At 41.2% G+C, this 17,819-nt stretch overlaps 1 long non-coding RNA gene across 1 annotated transcript in view; it reads left to right on the forward strand.

Annotated features, from left to right (window-relative positions):
* Positions 1 to 17,819, forward strand: part of LOC127572714 (uncharacterized) — a 69,629-nt gene that overhangs the window by 37,501 nt on the left and 14,309 nt on the right. The window contains exon 4 of the long non-coding RNA XR_007956660.1: positions 5,860 to 5,998. This is a non-coding gene — a long non-coding RNA (uncharacterized LOC127572714). The remainder of the gene's footprint in view (positions 1 to 5,859; positions 5,999 to 17,819) is intronic.

A 17,819-nucleotide genomic window follows, 5' to 3' on the forward strand; every position in this document is an offset into this window, starting at 1 on the left:
ATTTTTATCTATCGTGGCCCATCCAGAACCATCTTCCTTTGCTGAATGTCCAGTGGCAACTTCTCCCTTGGTGATAATTAACATAAAGTAATCATAGAGTCACCCAGCACAGAAGCAGACCCACCATGTCCACCCCGACCGTCAAGAAACGGTTAGCGTAACGCTATTACAGCGCCAGCAACCCGGGTTCAATTCCGGCCACTGTCTGTAAGGAGTTTGTACGTTCTCCCCATGTCTGCGTGGGTTTCCTCCGGGTGCTCCGGTTTCCTCCCACATTCCAAAGACGTACGGGTTAGGAAGTTGTGGGCATGCTACGTTGGCGCCGGAAGCGTGGCGACACTTGTGGGCTGCCCCAGAACACTCTATGCGAAAGATGCATGTCACTGTGTGTTTCGATGTACATGTGACTAATAAAGATGTCTTACCTTATCTTAAGAACGTATCTGTACTACTCCCATTTACCAGCCTTCAATGCTTGTAAAGTATTCATCAATTACTTCAGCTATGCCTGTGCCTCCATGAATAAATTCCCTTTTTTGGTCTCTTTTCTCTTGTTCGTGCACTTAAGGAATATTTCTGGATTCTATTTTATGTTTTCTTTCTGTAATTTCTTCTACTCTTCCTCTACCCCTTTTAAATTCATTTCCACTTCCTCCCTGAACTTTCTACAATCAGCCATGCGTAATCAACCTGCTATCTGTCAAGTGGTCTTTTTCAGGCTCAATTTTAATCTTATCTTTTTAGTTGTCCAGGTAGCTCTAGTTTTAATTTCCCTTCCCTTCTCCACTGAGGGAATGTACCTGCATTATTGCTGAAACATCTCCACTTTAAAGGCCTCTCACTGTTCAATTATGGTTTCGCCCACCCAGCTTTGATTGCAAATTACCTGGGCCAGGTCTGCTCTCATCCTATTGAAATGGGCATGAAAAGCATTCACATGGGGAATGTAAGGTCTGACTTACAAGAGAATGATATGCTGTACAATGGAACAAGTGAAGGTATTGATTCTAAGTGAATTGTAGCCATGAACTGAAGTTTGGATTGTAAACCTCACTAAGATTCTATAAATTAAAATATTTCAGTGCATAATGTCCAAGTAAGTCAGTTGTAATACTGCAATGTAATGGTGATCCTGGTTCTTTATTCTTACTCCAGCAATGACGTACAGTATAGTTTCTAAAAAGATTGACAAAATTGCTTATTATTCTAGCTACCTCCAGAGGTGGTGGTAACTTCTCTAGACTGTTACAGCAAACACCAGTGCAAAGACAAAGTATGAAATTTGAATTGTTCATGATTGTTGTTTCCATACTATGAGTGCCATATGATGCATTGCAGAAGATATTAGTTTGCAAGTGACTGGCATTCATAAGAGGTGTGCAGAGGGGACAGGTTGTGACATCAATTTCTATTCAAAGAGCATTAATTATGTTTCATCCTCTTTAATGTGAGTTCTGTCGGCAAAAAACAGCAAAAAGAAAGTAGCAGATTGTGCGCAGTGTGGGAAATTGTGAAGTTGTCATTTTGGTGAGAACAGAAGAGTACTGTGCGAATGGTGTGAGAGATTTAGTTTCCTCATAAAACAAATACAGAATGTTAGCATGCTGTTTTAACAAGTAATTAGGAAGAGGGATGGAGCATTGACTTTTATTACAAGGGGTATAGAGACAAGAGTAATGACATCTTGCCACATACGTACAGGGCTTCAGTGAGGTCACACTTGGAGTACTGCGTACAGTTTGTCTTCTCCTTACTTAAGGAAAAATATGCTTGCCCTCGAGGTGGCACAGCGAAAATCCATCATCTGATTCTTTGGATAAAGGAATTGACTTATAAGGAAAATTAATTCCAGAGGAAGAATGGTCCTTAACTCCCTAGAGCTTAGAAGAAGCTGAGAACCATAGAAATTTATGGTTCAGGAGGAGGCCAATCTGCCCATCAGGTCCATTCTTGTCAGAAATGGATTTTAGGTTATTCCCAGCACATGGTCCATAGACCGGCATAAATGAATCTCATTAAAACATGAGATTCTGAGGAGGCTTTACAAAGCCAATGTTGTGAAGATGTTTCCTATGGTGGAGGAGTCTAGAAATGGGCTATATCTTTGGAATTCCTACTCCAGAGTGCTGAGTCATTCTATATATTCATTGCCGAGATAGGCAGATTTTTGGATTACAGAGAAAGAAAGTGTTATGTACATCAGGCAGGAGTAGTACCTTGAGGCCAAAAATCAGATCAGGCGTGATCTTATTGAGATGTAAATTAGGTTTGATGGGTTGGTCAATTACATTCTATTTTTATTTTAAATGTTCTGAATAAGGTGTAAAGGATTACCCTCCCCCCCCCCCCCCCCCCCCCCCACTTCTTGGAGTTCCCTATGAAATCACACAATATCCCAACTAGGGACCAAACAATTATTCTGTGATCATTTCAGGACCAAAGTCCTAGAACTAGTACAATGGGAATAGTACAGTCCTCATGTACACTGCAGTGATTCAGGAGCAGAGTTCACTTCTACTTCTCCAGAGCAATTAGAGAATTAGAGAACTCCAGAGCAGTGAGTGCTGGCTTTGAGATGAGATATTTTAAGATGAGATATTTTTATTAGTCACATGTACATTGAAACACACAGTGAAATGCACCTTTTGCATAGTGTTCTGCAGGCAGCCTGCAATTGTCGCCACGCTTCCGGCGCCAACGTAGCATGCCCACAACTTCCTAACCCGTACGTCTTTGGAATGTGGGAGGAAACTGGAGTACCCGGAAGAAACCCACGCAGACACGTGGAGAATGTACAAACTCCTTACAGAGACAGTGGCCGGAAACTGACGTCCTGTGGCATCCCATCAATGAATAAAACAGAAAGGAATTCTTTGTGGGGCCTGGAAGATAAACATCATTTTGGAGATGCCTCCTGTGATTCTGTTAAGCATTCAGCCTCTCACCAAGTAAAAATACACCTCTCTCCCTTGTATTCCAGCCATAAGGTGCTGATCTACTATACACAATTGGATTTCAAGTGTAAATGTCTGGTCAGAACTGCGTCATTTCTGCTCTGTCAACTTCATTTGTAACTTCTGTTTTACTGCTGTGGCCTCTTAACTTTCTTAACTCTTAACTTGGCTTTGTGTATCCTGCAAATGGGAGTCCAACAGGGAACCCGCTATCAGAGGGGAAAGGATTTTACATTCTGACTCCAAGGGTCTGGCAGCAGGCCTTTACAACCCTAACTGTATGAACAATTGCCATATAGTAAACACCTCCAACAATGGAGATACTCTCTTGGAATTAAAGTGGAATTTCCATTGAGGAATCCCCACCATATTAGTAACCATATACTCAACTGGAACAGCAAGGCGAATTTATTGGCTACAAGAGCAGCTTGGAGGCTGGGTATTCTCTCTACTGGTTCCTGCTCAACTCCTGGCTCTAAAAAGAAATATATCATCTACAACTGAAGCACATCGGAATTGTGCTGGAGTATTCTGTAGATCCAGATGAATGAGGCTCCAACAAACATCAACACCTTCCAGGACAAAGCAAGCCACTTGATTGCTACCTCATTAATCATTCATTTTTACTTTCACCACAACTGACATACTGCAGTTGCATTATATACTATTTACAAGATGTAATCAATCCTAGAGTAATTGTGATAGACATGAGAAAAGAATGAAAACTCTTTGTCATTTGGGTGTAGAAATCTCCAAACTTCTAAAATTCCAGAATCAACTAAAAAGGAGTTGCTAAAAACTGCAGATTTTTTAGGAAGTGCAAGATTCCACACAGATCTATCTATCAAAAGGTTTAGACGGCAGTTAAATTCTCCACCCATAATCAACATATATTCGTTTAAATTAGGAAAAGATGCAAATAAATGTCTAAAAAACTCAGGATGATCCACATTAGGTGCATAAACATTAACCATAACAATTTTTTTGTTATGAAGTAAGCCAGTAATTAGTAAAAATCTACCATTCGGGTCTGAAATTGTCAAGATGTACCGCAGCAACTTATTGAGGCCTCTTCAACAACATGTCCCAAGCCCATAACAACTTTCACTTGGAAGGATCTAGGCAACAAGTGCATGGGAATACCCCACCACCTTCACGTTTCCCTTCACACGATTTTGATTTACAAATTCCCTTTTTCTTTATTGTGACTAGTCAAAATCCTGGAACTCCTAACCTGTCACCAAGCGCAAAGGCTGCTCCTTCACCACTAGTGAATAGGAAACAAATGCTGATCTAGCCAGCGATGACCACATCCCAAGAGTAAGTGAGAATAAAGCACGGGATGGAAAGTACTATTGACCTCTGAGTGTTTAAGAGAAGATTTTATTGAGGTGGAACAGTATTTCATGGCTTGGATAAAGTAACCCAAGAGATTACTTCTAATTATGTTAAAAAGAGAGTATCATAGGATATAAATTTAAATTAATGGGATATATTTTTAAATCATATAGAAGGAAGAATTTGTTTAATCAAAAAGTGATAAAAAAATTGGTACAAGTTATCAGACAGAGTAGACTTTAGGGGCTTTAAAAATGAGACCAGCTTCTATAATGGGGGTGGGGGTTAGGATAACAGAGGCATGACCTTTTTCTCATCCTTGACTTTTCTCATGGCATTTTACTCTTTCATTTATGTTGGATTGCATATAAGTGCTTGTTTCCTGGTTGTGGGTCTTGATGGCTAAGGGTGTCCTTTTGTACCCTCCTCAAGATTCTATCAAGATTATGGAGTCAAGAAGAAACAGTAGCATTAACATTTCCCTCCCTAGTTCCAAATGTAACATTGGCTGTTAAAATTCCTAATCACCAATGTTTCTATCTTTTTATCAGACTGCTATTTTCATATTTACTAATTATAGCTTTAATTCATTAAGAAATTTCAAAAACTTAAATTTTCTTTACAATATCATTTATATTGCAAGTTATGATAGCTTTGTCAGTCTGACTGAGTCAGGTTTAAACACCTGGAGTGTATACTAGCAAAAGATAACAATTTTCCTGCTGCATCAAAGTATGCTGGGATGATTATTCTGTACTGAAACCCATAGGAGATGACTTTAATTAACATCTTTAGCATTGTTCTTACAAATAAAAGGGAGGAAACTTCAACGATGATGTTGTGAAGACCACTTGCAATTTCCCCTGCTATTTGTCATGTACATCAGTACCCTTCAATGTAGTAGCTGTGATGTCAAAACATTTTGACAGATAAGTATGATTTTAAAATGTAAAAATTCATAATGCTTGACCCATGAGATCAGGCATTCTGAATAAACATATTCTGTGTCTCAGTACTTCTTATGCCCTGAGATATTTTAAAATGTTTAAATCATCTTCACTCAATGTGTTCCATTATGGTTGGGTATGATTTCAAAACAAAGAATTCTGTAAACTGATGTTTCAATGGAACATGTGAAATAATGTGAAGTAAAAGGAAGATAACACAGACAAGTATCTATCTGCTCAAGGTATTTTACCAGTACATAGAATAGCTACACAAGCAAAATATACCACCCAGTTAGGACACAATGAGGTGGATTTTGACTGTGTGACGCATTTTTATATCCTTCCCTTTGTTTCCACTGATTTCAAAACAGGCTGTCAACATTCCATCAATATTCATTTTATACAGGCACACAACAGTAAGTTGCCTCATTTTTATATTTCATGCCACTGTAATTTATTTCCACTAAATTTCTCTTTACTCTGCTAAGAATTAATTCACACTATCAATTATGTACCAAATTTTTGTTCAACTGTAAGACGATTTACACTGCAAGTTGCATTAAATAATATGGTAACTCTGCATAATAAAGGATTGACATTTTATTATTACTTAATTTCAGAAAATCTGAGGCTAAAATGCAGCCGATTCTAGAACCAAGTTACACCTGGAGACAATGTGAAATGAAGTTACAATTTTAGGATCATAATAGCAGTAAAATTGGAACATAACCCAAAGGACTTAAAGCAGTTCTATTTAAGGTTAGTGACATTTTCATTCGAATATTTATATCAAATTGAGTCAGTGAATGGGTTTGGCTGAGTGACTATGTAAGAGAGCAGCCTATTTTTATCTGTAGGCGAATATGCGAGGGAGGGAGTGTGCGTGTGTACGTTGGAATGTGTGAGTGTGAACGGACATACACTTGTGACCTCAGGTGCTTCAGTAGGTGAGCAAATCCATGACAGTACATGGATGTCCATGTACAAACATAACAAAAAAGACATGCAAATAACAGTTACTTTCATGACCCTAAGATGCCCTAAGGCATTTTACAGTCAATGAAGTACTTTTGAAGTGTAGCCACTTCTATAGTGTTCGAAAGATCAGTTGCTCTCTATTTGGATGAGCTGTAATTCAGTAATATTGACTGAGGGATAACTGTTGGGTAATTGTGAGTGAGTAGATGTGTACTTGTAAAAGCATAATGAATAGAAATTAAGACATCTGAATACAACAACAAAAGAGAGTGTGTAATGAAAGCATTAGGACATATTGCCATTAGACCCTGTTCTACCATTCAGTAAGATCATTAATTACTTATGGTCCAACTCTGTATACCTGCCTTTGTACCATATACTTTAATATTTATTTTGATTAATGTAAACCTATCAGTCTCTGATTTGAAATAACAATTGACCATTTGTAGAAAAGAGTTTCAGGCCTTTACCAGCTTTTGCATATAGAAGTGTTTTTTTTGTTTTGCTCCTAGAAGTATTGAGTCTAAGTTTTTTCACCTTGCCCCAGATCTAGACTCACAACTAATGGAAGTAGTTCCTCTTTACCGGCCTATCAGTTCCCCACAAGGTCATGAAATATATAGTTGTAACCCTTTCATCGTTCAAATTCCACATTAAGATACTTGGTTAGATCTCAGCCAGCTTGTATTACTTGATAGCTAGAGCAATTTCACGTGCCCACACATTTCCTAATCTCCGTCACCGGAATGTCATGATGTGTACTAACCCTAACCCTAATGCAAGGATGCCCATGTTTAGAGTTCTGTTACTGCTGGTCAGATCATTAAGGTGCACCTTAAAGCATTGGTCCCTGGCTATCACCACCAAGAAGGGGTGTGTTTGTAGGGAGTGATAAACATAGGAGAGGAGACCTGGTTTCCGGATAGTATCATAGGCCAAAGGCTGAGAGCAGTCCCTATCTTAAATCCTCCCTCAAAGCAGCTGGTGAGTGAGGCTATATACACACATCCTTCTCCTGTCCTCCTTGGTCGGTGTGGAGCAATGCACATTCCACAAGCTGCTGTTGGCTGAGAAGAGAGAAATAACTGTAGTGTCCTTTGGAAATTTTCCAGGCTTTAGGAGAGCAACAATGGTGTACTTGCCTGACCCACTCTAGAGTACTGCTGATGACATGGCCAGCAAAAGAGAAATAAGGTGATATCTCTTTGACCTCTTGTACCCTGCAAAGTCATAGGTATAGGTACATGCCTGGGTTGCTAACACATCCCACTGTATATACTGGAAAGTCAGTCCCGTGGATCTTTGGTCCCATTCTTTAATGCTACAATGAAATGGCATCCTCAATTAAAATGTTTCTCATAAAGTTTGTTCAGTCTAGTGATCAAAGTACACGTCTCAAAGCAGGATGTGACATTGCCAAGTGCCTAAGGCCATGTGATACAAATGAACATATGAACATAGATATGAATTAGAAGTAGGGGATGGTCATTCAGCTCCTCGAGTCTCTTCCCTCATTCAATAACGTCATTGCTGATCCAGCTATAACTACATTCCCACCGATTCCCAATTACCTTTCACCCACTTGCTTATCAAGAATTTATCTAACTTGTCCTTAAAAATATTGAAAGACTCTGCTTCCACCAGCTTTTGAGGAAGAGAATTCCAAAACCTCATGAACCTCTGAGATAAAACAAAATTGTCTCACCTCTGACTTAATGGGTAACCCTTTATTTTTAAATAGTGACTCCTAGTTCCAGATTCTCCAAGAAAAGGAAACATTTCTCGGAGAATTTACAACTAAGATAAGATCAGTCACATGTACATTGAAACACACAGTGAAATGCATCTTTTGCGAAGAGTCTTCTGGGGGCAGCCCACAAGTGTTGCCACGCTTCCGGCGCTAAAATAGCATGCCCGCAGCTTCCTAACCTGTACGTCTTTGGAATGTGGGAGGAAACCGGAGCACCCGGAAGAAACCTATGCAGACACGGGGAGAACATGCAAATTCCTTATAGACAGTGGCCAGAATTGAACCCGGGTCGCTGGCGCTGTAAAGCATTATACTAACCGCTACACTACCGTGCCTGCCTAGGAGTCACTATTTAAAAATAAAGGGTTGCCCTTTATCCATCTTGTGAAGACCCCTCAGTATCTTCTATATTTCAATCAAGTTACCTCTCATTCTTATAAACTCCAAAGGACATAAGATAAGATCTTTATTAGTCACATGTATATCGAAACACACAATGAAATGCATCTTTTGCGTAGAGTGTTCTGGGGACAGCCTGCAAGTGTAGCCACGCTTCCGGCACCAACATAGCATGCCCACAACTTCCTAACCTGTATGCCTTTGGAATGTGGGAGGAAACTGGAGCACCTGGAGGAAACCCACGCAGACACGGGGAGAATGTACAAACCCCTCACAGACAGCGGCCAGATTTGAACCTGGTTCGCTGGCGCTGTAAAGCGTTACGCTAACCACTACACTACAGTGCCTGCCCCTAGACATACCGTGTCTAGCTAATCTAACTTTTCCTCATAAGACAACTCACCTATTCCAGGTTTTAGTCTAGTAAATCTTCTCAGAACTGCTTCCAATCCATTTGGATCCTTCCTTAAATAAAGAGACCAATCCTGTACATTACCGTTAGTATTGAATAAAGTGTTAATGTTGGTAATGGTGACATTGAAGCTACCAGTGACATATTGTGGTGGAATAGATTTCTTATGCAGAAGATCACAAATGACCCACTTTGAGCTGCTTGGTCTGTTTTGAAGCTATCCCACTTAGAAGTGTGGTAGGGCCATATAATATGATGTTGGGTGTCCTTTGAATGAAGATAGTATTTCATTTAAAGAAGGGTCAAGTGGTCATTTCACTTCAAACAATACTGATGTAGGGCAAATTGGCAAGGATGAGGTCAAGCATGATCATTTCCTGTGATAGCTCTTTCACCACTAATTACAGACACAAGCTGGGAGCGATTTCCTCCAACAGTTGGTCAAGTTAGACAGTAGTGGCGATACCTGGTGCCATTCTTGATGATAGTTCTTGTTTCCTCTTTTTGGAGTAAGAGCAAACAGAAAAGTAGCTGGTTCTGATCTTTAGAATTCAATTATCCTAGCCTTGAGCTATCGTTGCAAGAATTCCTGGGCCTCACGATTTTAAGCTGCTAAATTCCAAAGGGGAAGAGTGGATGGACAAAGGGAAGTTTTATTTGTTCGTTTTCCTTTAAGCCTTAACCAACTGGCTGGAAATTACCTGAACAGAAACTAAACGTTTTCTTGATTTTCCAATGGTATTGTAACACCAAATGAACGTCAATTTTACAGTAATAAAGCTAATCAACACTCAGGAAAGACATTAATACAGCATTTTTGTCTGAGCCGCAAAATTAAATTCTGAAAAACCATTTAACATGCAACATGATAAAACAGAAAGTAGCCCATGGCTGTTTTGTTTTCCGGTCTTCATCTGAACGCTCAAAACCCATAACTCTACCATCCAGAAGGATGAAAGGAGCATGAACGTTGGAGGACCCTGTAAGCTCGCTTCCTGGGCACATACTTTCCTTCTCTGCCAGTGGATCAAAATCCTGCAGTATTTTTATCACCTGAATTCCACTGGTTCAATAAGGCAATGGGCTACGAGCTTCTCAAGGGTAATTAATAATGGTCAATAAATATAGCTCTTGCCAGTGACACCTCTGTCCTGTGGGTGAAGAGGATAGCAGGTTGGTATTGTAGAGGTAATCAAAAGATTGTATGAGCTATAATTCTATTTTCATTTTACCTGGTGTTTCAGCATATAATTTGGTAGTTCATGGACAATAATGCTTTTCCTTACTTTTGATTAGACTTTTAATGTCATATTGATGTTCAGCACCAACTGAAAGCCACAAAAATACTTTGCTTATGGCCAGGTATTTTCCTGCCAATAGGTTATGGCTTAAAGAAATCCAGGCAATTATAAATTGCGCTCTTTGTACCTGAAGTGTGAGGAATACTATTATTTCAACACACAGCGAATTTATCTGTTGGAGATTTTTATTGCGTTGGTGGGAAATTGGGATTGTTAGCATCCATTTTATGCGCCATCTGCATTTGAGCCAACTCAGCAAACTAAAGACTGGCTGGACAGTGACAAAACATGACGGGTGACTCCAAAGCAGAACATCTACGTAGTGGTGCTGCTTGAAGAGATTGTGATCGAGCAGATAATTATCATGCTGAAACAATGCTTTGGCTGTCTAGGCTACTCAGGAGAATCCCTGCAATACTCAGTAGAATGGGTTATCACCACTTGTTAGGAGCTGTGCATGCTGCACAACACAGCTATCATTAGGAGACAGCCATTGACACCACCAAAGTAACAAAGCACTGGAGTGCAGATGGCAGAAGAAGTAGAAGCGAGGAACCTACTTTAACCATCCCTTTCTACCTAAGCTGTTGGTGAAGAACTGGAATTGGTTTATTATTGTCACATGTACCGAGGTACAGTGAAAAACTTGTCTTGCGTACCGTTCATACAGATCAATTCATTACACGGTGCATTGAGGTAGTACGGGGTAAAACAATAACAGAATGCAGAGTAAAATGTAACAGCTATAGAGAAAGTGCAGTGCAGGTAGACAATAAGGTGCAAGGTTATGACGAGGTAGATTGTGAGGCCAAGGGTCCATCTTATCGTGGTATTGGTATTGGTATTGGTTTATAGAATCATAGGATCATAGAACAGTACAGCACAATACAGACCCCTCGGCCCACAATGCTGTGCCGACCTTTAAACCTCGCCTAAGACTATCTAACCCCTTCCTCCCACATATCCCTCTATTTTAAATTCCTCCATATGCTTATCTAGCAATCTCTTGAATTTGACCAATGTACCTGCCTCCACCACCACCCCAGGCAGCGCATTCCATGCCCCAACCACTCTCTGGGTGAAAAACCTTCCTTTGATATCTCCCTTGAACTTCCCACCCATTACTTTAAAGCCATGCCCTCTTGTATTGAGCATTGGTGCCCTGGGAAAGAGGCGCTGGCTATCGACTCTATCTATTCCTCTTAATATTTTGTACACCTCTATCATGTCTCCTCTCATCCTCCTTCTCTCCAAAGAGTAAAGCCCCAGCTCCCTTAGTCTCTCCTCATAATTCATACTCTTTAAACCAGGCAACATCCTGGTAAATCTCCTCTGCACCCTTTCCAACGCTTCCACATCCTTCCTATAATGAGGCGACCAGAACTGGACACAGTACTCTAAGTGTGGTCTAACCAGAGTTTTATAGAGCTGCATCATTACCTCGCAGCTCTTAAACTCAATCCTACGACTTATGAAAGCTAACATCCCATAAGCTTTCTTAACTACCCTATCCACCTGTGAGGCAACTTTCAGGGATCTGGGGATATGGACCCCCAGATCCCTCTGCTCCTCCACACTGCCCAGAATCCTGCCATTAATTTTGTACTCCACCTTGGAGTTTGTCCTTCCAAAGTGTACCACACTATTGTCACTTGCACCGAGGTACAGTGAAAAATTTGTCTTGCATACCATTCATACAGATCAATTCATTACACAGTGCAGATACATTGAGTTAGTACAGAGTGCTTTGAGGTAGTACAGGTACAAACAATAACAGAGTACAGAGTAAAGTGTCACGGCTACAGGGAAGTGCATTGCAGGTAGACAATAAGGTGCAAGTTCACAACAAGGTAGATTGTGAACTAGGAAACTGTTCAATAGTCTTATAACAGTGGTGTAGAAATTGTCCTTGAGCCTGGTGGTACGTGTTTTCAGGCTTTTATATCTTCTGCCCAATGGGAGAGGGGAGAAGAGAGAATGTCCGGGGTGGGTGGGGTCTTTGATTATGCCGGCTGCTTCACTGAGGCAGCGAGAAGTGTAGACAGAGTGGAGGGGAGGCTGGTTTCCGTGAGCTCACACAAGTGGGAAATTGGTAATGTCGACCTAATTTCCCACTGTTGCAGCATTACGTCCCAGCTTGGTCACAATGGAGAAATAAACATCACCAGAAAATAAAGAAATGAAACCAGACTTATAATCAAATCAATGCATATTCCACATCACCAGATTGGCCATAGCCTGGCTGGGGAAGGACCGTGAGAGGCTCTGGACCCAGAAGATCCGGCTGTAGCCAGCTGCATCGTCCCATGGTCATGTGGACAGCAGGAACACCCAGAGAAGAGGGGTTGCAGGATGAGGCCAGTCTTCCTCACTGAGTGGATTTATGCTCAATGAAACCATTGCCTCTCACCCGGGGCAGCATCTCATCAATCCTACAGAAGCCTGTTCAAGAACAAGAACCAGTAAACACAGTAATCCATGAGATTCCACAGAAGCTCTCAGTTAGTGGGTGAATGCTGTTGGTACTGAAATTGAAGCTACTGCCCCGGCCATCAGACACTCCAATATGTTTGACCCCCACAGTATGGAAACCAAATTGGCCTTTACTTCTTTGCCGGAAAGAATGTTGCCCAAGCTTGCATGACACAGTTTGCTGGACTGCTGCTTCACAGCTCTGGTGACGCCGTTCAATCCTGTGTGGTGTTTGCACATTCTCCCTTTGACTATGTGGGTTTCCCCTGGGTATTGGTATTGGTTTATTATTGTCACTTGTACGGAGGTACAGTGAAAAACTTGTCTTGCATACCGTTCATAGAGATCAATTCATTACACAGTGCATTGAGGTAGTACAGGGTAAAAACAATAACAGAATACAGAGTAAAGTCTCACAGCTACAGGGAAGTGCAGTGCAGGTAGACAATAAGGGGCAAGGTCATAACAAGGAAGATTGTGAGGTCAGGAGTCCACCTCATCGTATAAGGGAACCGTTCAATAGTCTTATCACTGTGGAATAGAAGCTGTCCAAGTGCTCTAGATTTCTCCCACAGTTAATTAGTCACTGTAAATTCCCCTTAGTGCATAGGTGAGAGGTAGAATTTAGGTAAATTGATGAGAATTTTTAGAGAATAAAATAGGATTAGCGCAGGGTTAGTGGAAATGGGTGTTTGATGGGCAGCTCAGACTCAATAGGAAAAAGGACTTGTTTCCTTTTTGTATGATGCTGAAACAATGACTATAACTTTGCACAAAACCATTTGGCAACTTAGTCTTGGATTCCTTGGTTAACTTCCTGTTTTCTGACAGACTTTCTGATGTTTCTAGCATTTGGTTGTCCCTCCATCAGCATCCTTTTGTATAATAAAAACAGAAAATGCTGGAAATACTCAGCAGGTAGGCCGCATCTGTGGGAAGAGAAACAGCGTGGATGTTTCCAGTTGAAGACCCTTGTTAGAACTGGCAAGGAGCCAAAGGAAGCCTATTAAGCTTCAGGGAGGGTGGGGGGGGGGGATGTCTCTGCTAAGGTAAAACTGAGTGACCAAGGGGAGAAGCTGTAAACAAGGTTATCTGGTCAATGAGAGCAGTTGGAGGGTAAGAATACAGACAAATGCGGAGTTGTGAAATGCAGACTCGTTTTGTAGCCTGCCTGATCAAGGTCCTATCAGATCCTCCGCAACATGTTCAAGCTCACACCCCAGTAAGCTGGTACCTGTGCTATCCTCTCCTCTGCCTCGGTTATAGACATCTCATTCCTGGAGTCCCACCATGTGCAGATTCCTCCCTCTATGCTCCACTTTACGTTACAGCTGGTGTCAGTGTCTGCTGGCTCCTGTGTGAAAATGATTGATCGCTGTCTTCCTGATTAGCACAGCTACTTTCAATGAAAACCGTGCAAGAGTAACATTGAGATCCAGGAACAGGAAGGACTGGGGAGTTGGATAGATGGATATGGAGGAAGAGGTGCAAGTTTATACCATCTGCAGTTTATAGCATTGGAGAGAGTGTGGACCAAGGAAATGGTTGGATGGGAAAAGGAAGATCACGTAACAGACCACCTTCATCTTCATTGACTTTAGCCCTGCCACTGACGATGTCCCTGGTGTCAGCCATCCCAGTAATGGCCAATACCATTTCCACCATGGGTGTAAGGGCATTCAGGTGCATCTATATCCAGCCCTTAGCTCCTGCACTTGTGTGATAGCTTATCCTACATGAGAGAGAGTAATGTATCAGTGTGGGTTACGCCATCCCTTTGGTTGACTCAGGTGTCATAGGTGAATGACACAGGGTGTATTTAAGCTGTGAGAAGTGGATGTAAGACCTGCAGCAATGAACCAGTGATGAAGGATATAAATGCTGGGTATGATTTTTATCAGTGATGGATGGGTGGGTGCAATGCATTCATCTGAGGTCATTGAACTTCTTGTGGTGCTGCATCCTGGACCTCAGGGCTCTACTTTTAGCATTCAACCTAAGTGTCTGCTCCCATTGCCTTCTGAATTCTCCTACTCCCTGACTATGTAAAACATCTATCTTACCAAGACCTCCAGAGCAGCACTTGTAAACCAGAATCTGCCCTCTCCCATGTTACTCCATTCTCCATTGTTTCCCAGCTCAGATTCCTTTACAGATGGCATGCTAATACCACCTGCTGCTCCCTCTTAAGAAGCACAGGCTTGCAATTTGCGATGTAGCCTATCTTTAACTAAACCCAGTCACTCACGATTTTGGCTTCCCAGTGATGCATCAACTCAATCAATAGTACAGTTAGTTCTTCTGAGGCAGTGAAAATATTTGACATGAGCAGGTAGTATATAGTTCGCATAGTCCCTGCACTGCAATCAATTGACATGGTATAAGGATGCATTGTGACCCCTATGCCCTTGAAGTGGTCAGTTTGAAGGGATTAGTGATGGGCAGTAGTTGTCATATTTAGCCCCCACCCCCCATGTGCTTTCTATATGATTTTATTTCATTTTTCTTATCGTTACTGGTAATTCATCACAAATTTATGGAAATACTGTACAGCATTTAATTCTCTTAACATTGAATTCGAACAGAAGGATTAATATTCTCCTCACACTCTCAGTAGCTCCCTCCAGATTCTACCACTCACCTACACACTAGGGGAAAAATACAGTGGTCATTTAACCTACCAACCATATGTCTTTGGGATGTAGGAGAAAAGGAGAGCATCCAGAGAAAACCCACGCAGTTACAGGATGAAAGTACAAACTTCGCATCGACAGCACCAGAGGTTAGGATTGAACCTGGTTCCCCGAAGCTGAGAACCAGCAACTCAACGAACTGCGCCATTGTGTTATGATAAAGGAGTTATGATAATTAGTAGAAAGCAGCAGGTTGAATCAACAGTGTTTTCATTTAATTTTTAAGTGTGTGTGTGTGTGTGTGTGTGTGTGTGTGTGTGTGTGTGTGTGTGTGTGTGTGTGTGTGTGTTTGGGGCATGATGACGTCAACAGAAGATAAGGACGTAATGATGTTCTTGGAGCAGACAGTCGGAGTCAGTCAGAGGAAAAGAGAGAGAGAGAGAGAGACAGAGCAGCCTGCTAGTCTCTATCGATGGATGAAAAACAGTAACTGCGTCTGTCACTACAATCCACGTACGGATTTTTGGAATAATCCGGTGGAGTCCACTTTGTCGTTACCCTGTAGAAGGAAACAGATATTTGTGTGGATGGCCATGATTCGAGTGCCTTTTCTGGTGGCAGATACTTCGGAAGAAAGCGGTGGAGTAGTCACTGCTGAGAAGACACTGAGGTGTCGTTTGGGTTCCATCGTGGAACATTTGGATTTCGTAATTACTCTCTATTTTCTCTCTACGTTTTGTCTTCAGTCAACGGTGGTTGTTGAAGAAGCCTTTGCTCACGTTTCACCTTACAGCTGCTGAACTGAACATTGAGAATTATTCCTGGACTTGGAGTTTGGGAATTTGCCACACACACACTTCGAGTTTAGTTTTTGGGGTTAATGTTTAAGGTCTAATATTTTTACTTCTAACATTCTAACACTTTTATTTTTCTTATTATCATAAGTAGTTATTAATAAAATAGGTTTTAACACTTATACATGACTTGTTGTGTTTCTTTTGTTGCTGATTCCTAACAATATGGACATATGACTCCACACATACAGAGTCCTGATGCAGGGTTTTGACCCGAAACGTCAACCGTTCCTTTTCTCCCACAGATGCTGCTCAACCCGCTGAGTTCCTCCAGCAGATTGTTTGTTGCTCCAGATTCCAGCGTCTGCAGTCTCTTGTGTCTCCAGTAGACATAGCAAACTCTTATTAGATAAGGGATCCATGTGATATACTTACTTTGCATTAGTAACTGGAACTGCTAATCTAACATGGGAGTTTGTAGAAGTATTATGGAGAAAGTTTAGGTAGTAACTTTTCAGTATTGTTCATAAACTATAACTTTCACAGGATCATGAAATAGAATTATAGCTGATCGTTTACCGCAATACCACTTTCCTGCACGAACCATATATCCCTTGTCTCCCTCTATGTTCTTTAATATCTATTGTGTCCACTTATACGTGTTAGCACCCACATTGAAGGCATTACTAATTGGTGGTGAGAATGGATAAAACTACAGGGGATAAAGTTAAATTTGACAATGATGTAAAGACAAATGGAAAAGCAAGTTATGATGAGGTTGGGAAGAGTCTGTAAAGGTATATAGATAGTAAGTGAGTGGGCAAAAGTTTGGTGGGTGGATTATAATGTTGGGAAATGTGACGTTATCCACTTTTGTAGAAAAGCAGGATACTGTTTCAACGGAAAGAGACAAACAAAAATGCCGCAAGTCCGAGGGATCGGAATGTCCTTGTATGTGGTAAACAAAGTTAGCAAAGCAGCTACAGCAAATAATTAGGAAAGCAACTGAAATATTGGCCATTATTACAAAGGGATGAAGCGTAAAAGTGGAGCAATCTTGGCACAAGTGTACGGGGCTTTGGTGAGTCTCCTGGATTACTGTATGCAAGTTTGGTCTTCTTATTTATGTGGGTGGCACAGTGCAGTAATTCTGCTGTAGTTTCAATCTGACCTCAAATCTGATTCTTTCTGTGATTGGGTGGGTTTCCCCCAAGGGCTCTGGGATTTCGTCTGATGCCCCAAAGGTGAGCTGTTCGTTAAATTACTCAGCTACTCTAAATTATCCTCAGTCTCAGAGTCAGAATCAAATTTATCGTCACGGACATATGACGTGAAATTTGTTGTTTTGCGGCAGCAGTCTAGGTGACTGGTAGGAGAATCCTTGTGTGTTAATGGGCATCTGTGAAGGGATAGTTTAGGGTGAAATAAGTGGGGCATTGGGATTGATGGGATTATTCTGAAAACTGGCCTAGAAGAGCTCCTTCTATGTTATAATATGAAGCAGTCCAAAGTTCATTTGGTTGACTCCTGGAATGGACAGGTTGATTTATCAGGAAAAGTTGAGCATATCAGACCAATACTCATTGGAGTTTGGGAAAAAAATAGAGGTGCTTGCTTTGAAATGCAAGATTATGAGGGAGTTAGACAGGATAAATGCTGAGAGGATATACGTATGCTTTAAAGAGGGAATTTCAGAGGCACCATTTCATAATATATGGTTGCCCATTTAAGATGAAGATGGGGAGGAACTTCTCTCAGTCATGAATCTTTGGAATTCCAGCCCCAAGAGAACTGTGGAGATTGAGTTGCTGGATGTATTCAGGACTGGGATAGACAGATTT

Source organism: Pristis pectinata, chromosome 7 (genome assembly GCF_009764475.1).
Source record: "Pristis pectinata isolate sPriPec2 chromosome 7, sPriPec2.1.pri, whole genome shotgun sequence".
In the NCBI taxonomy this organism is placed as follows: domain Eukaryota; kingdom Metazoa; phylum Chordata; class Chondrichthyes; order Rhinopristiformes; family Pristidae; genus Pristis; species Pristis pectinata.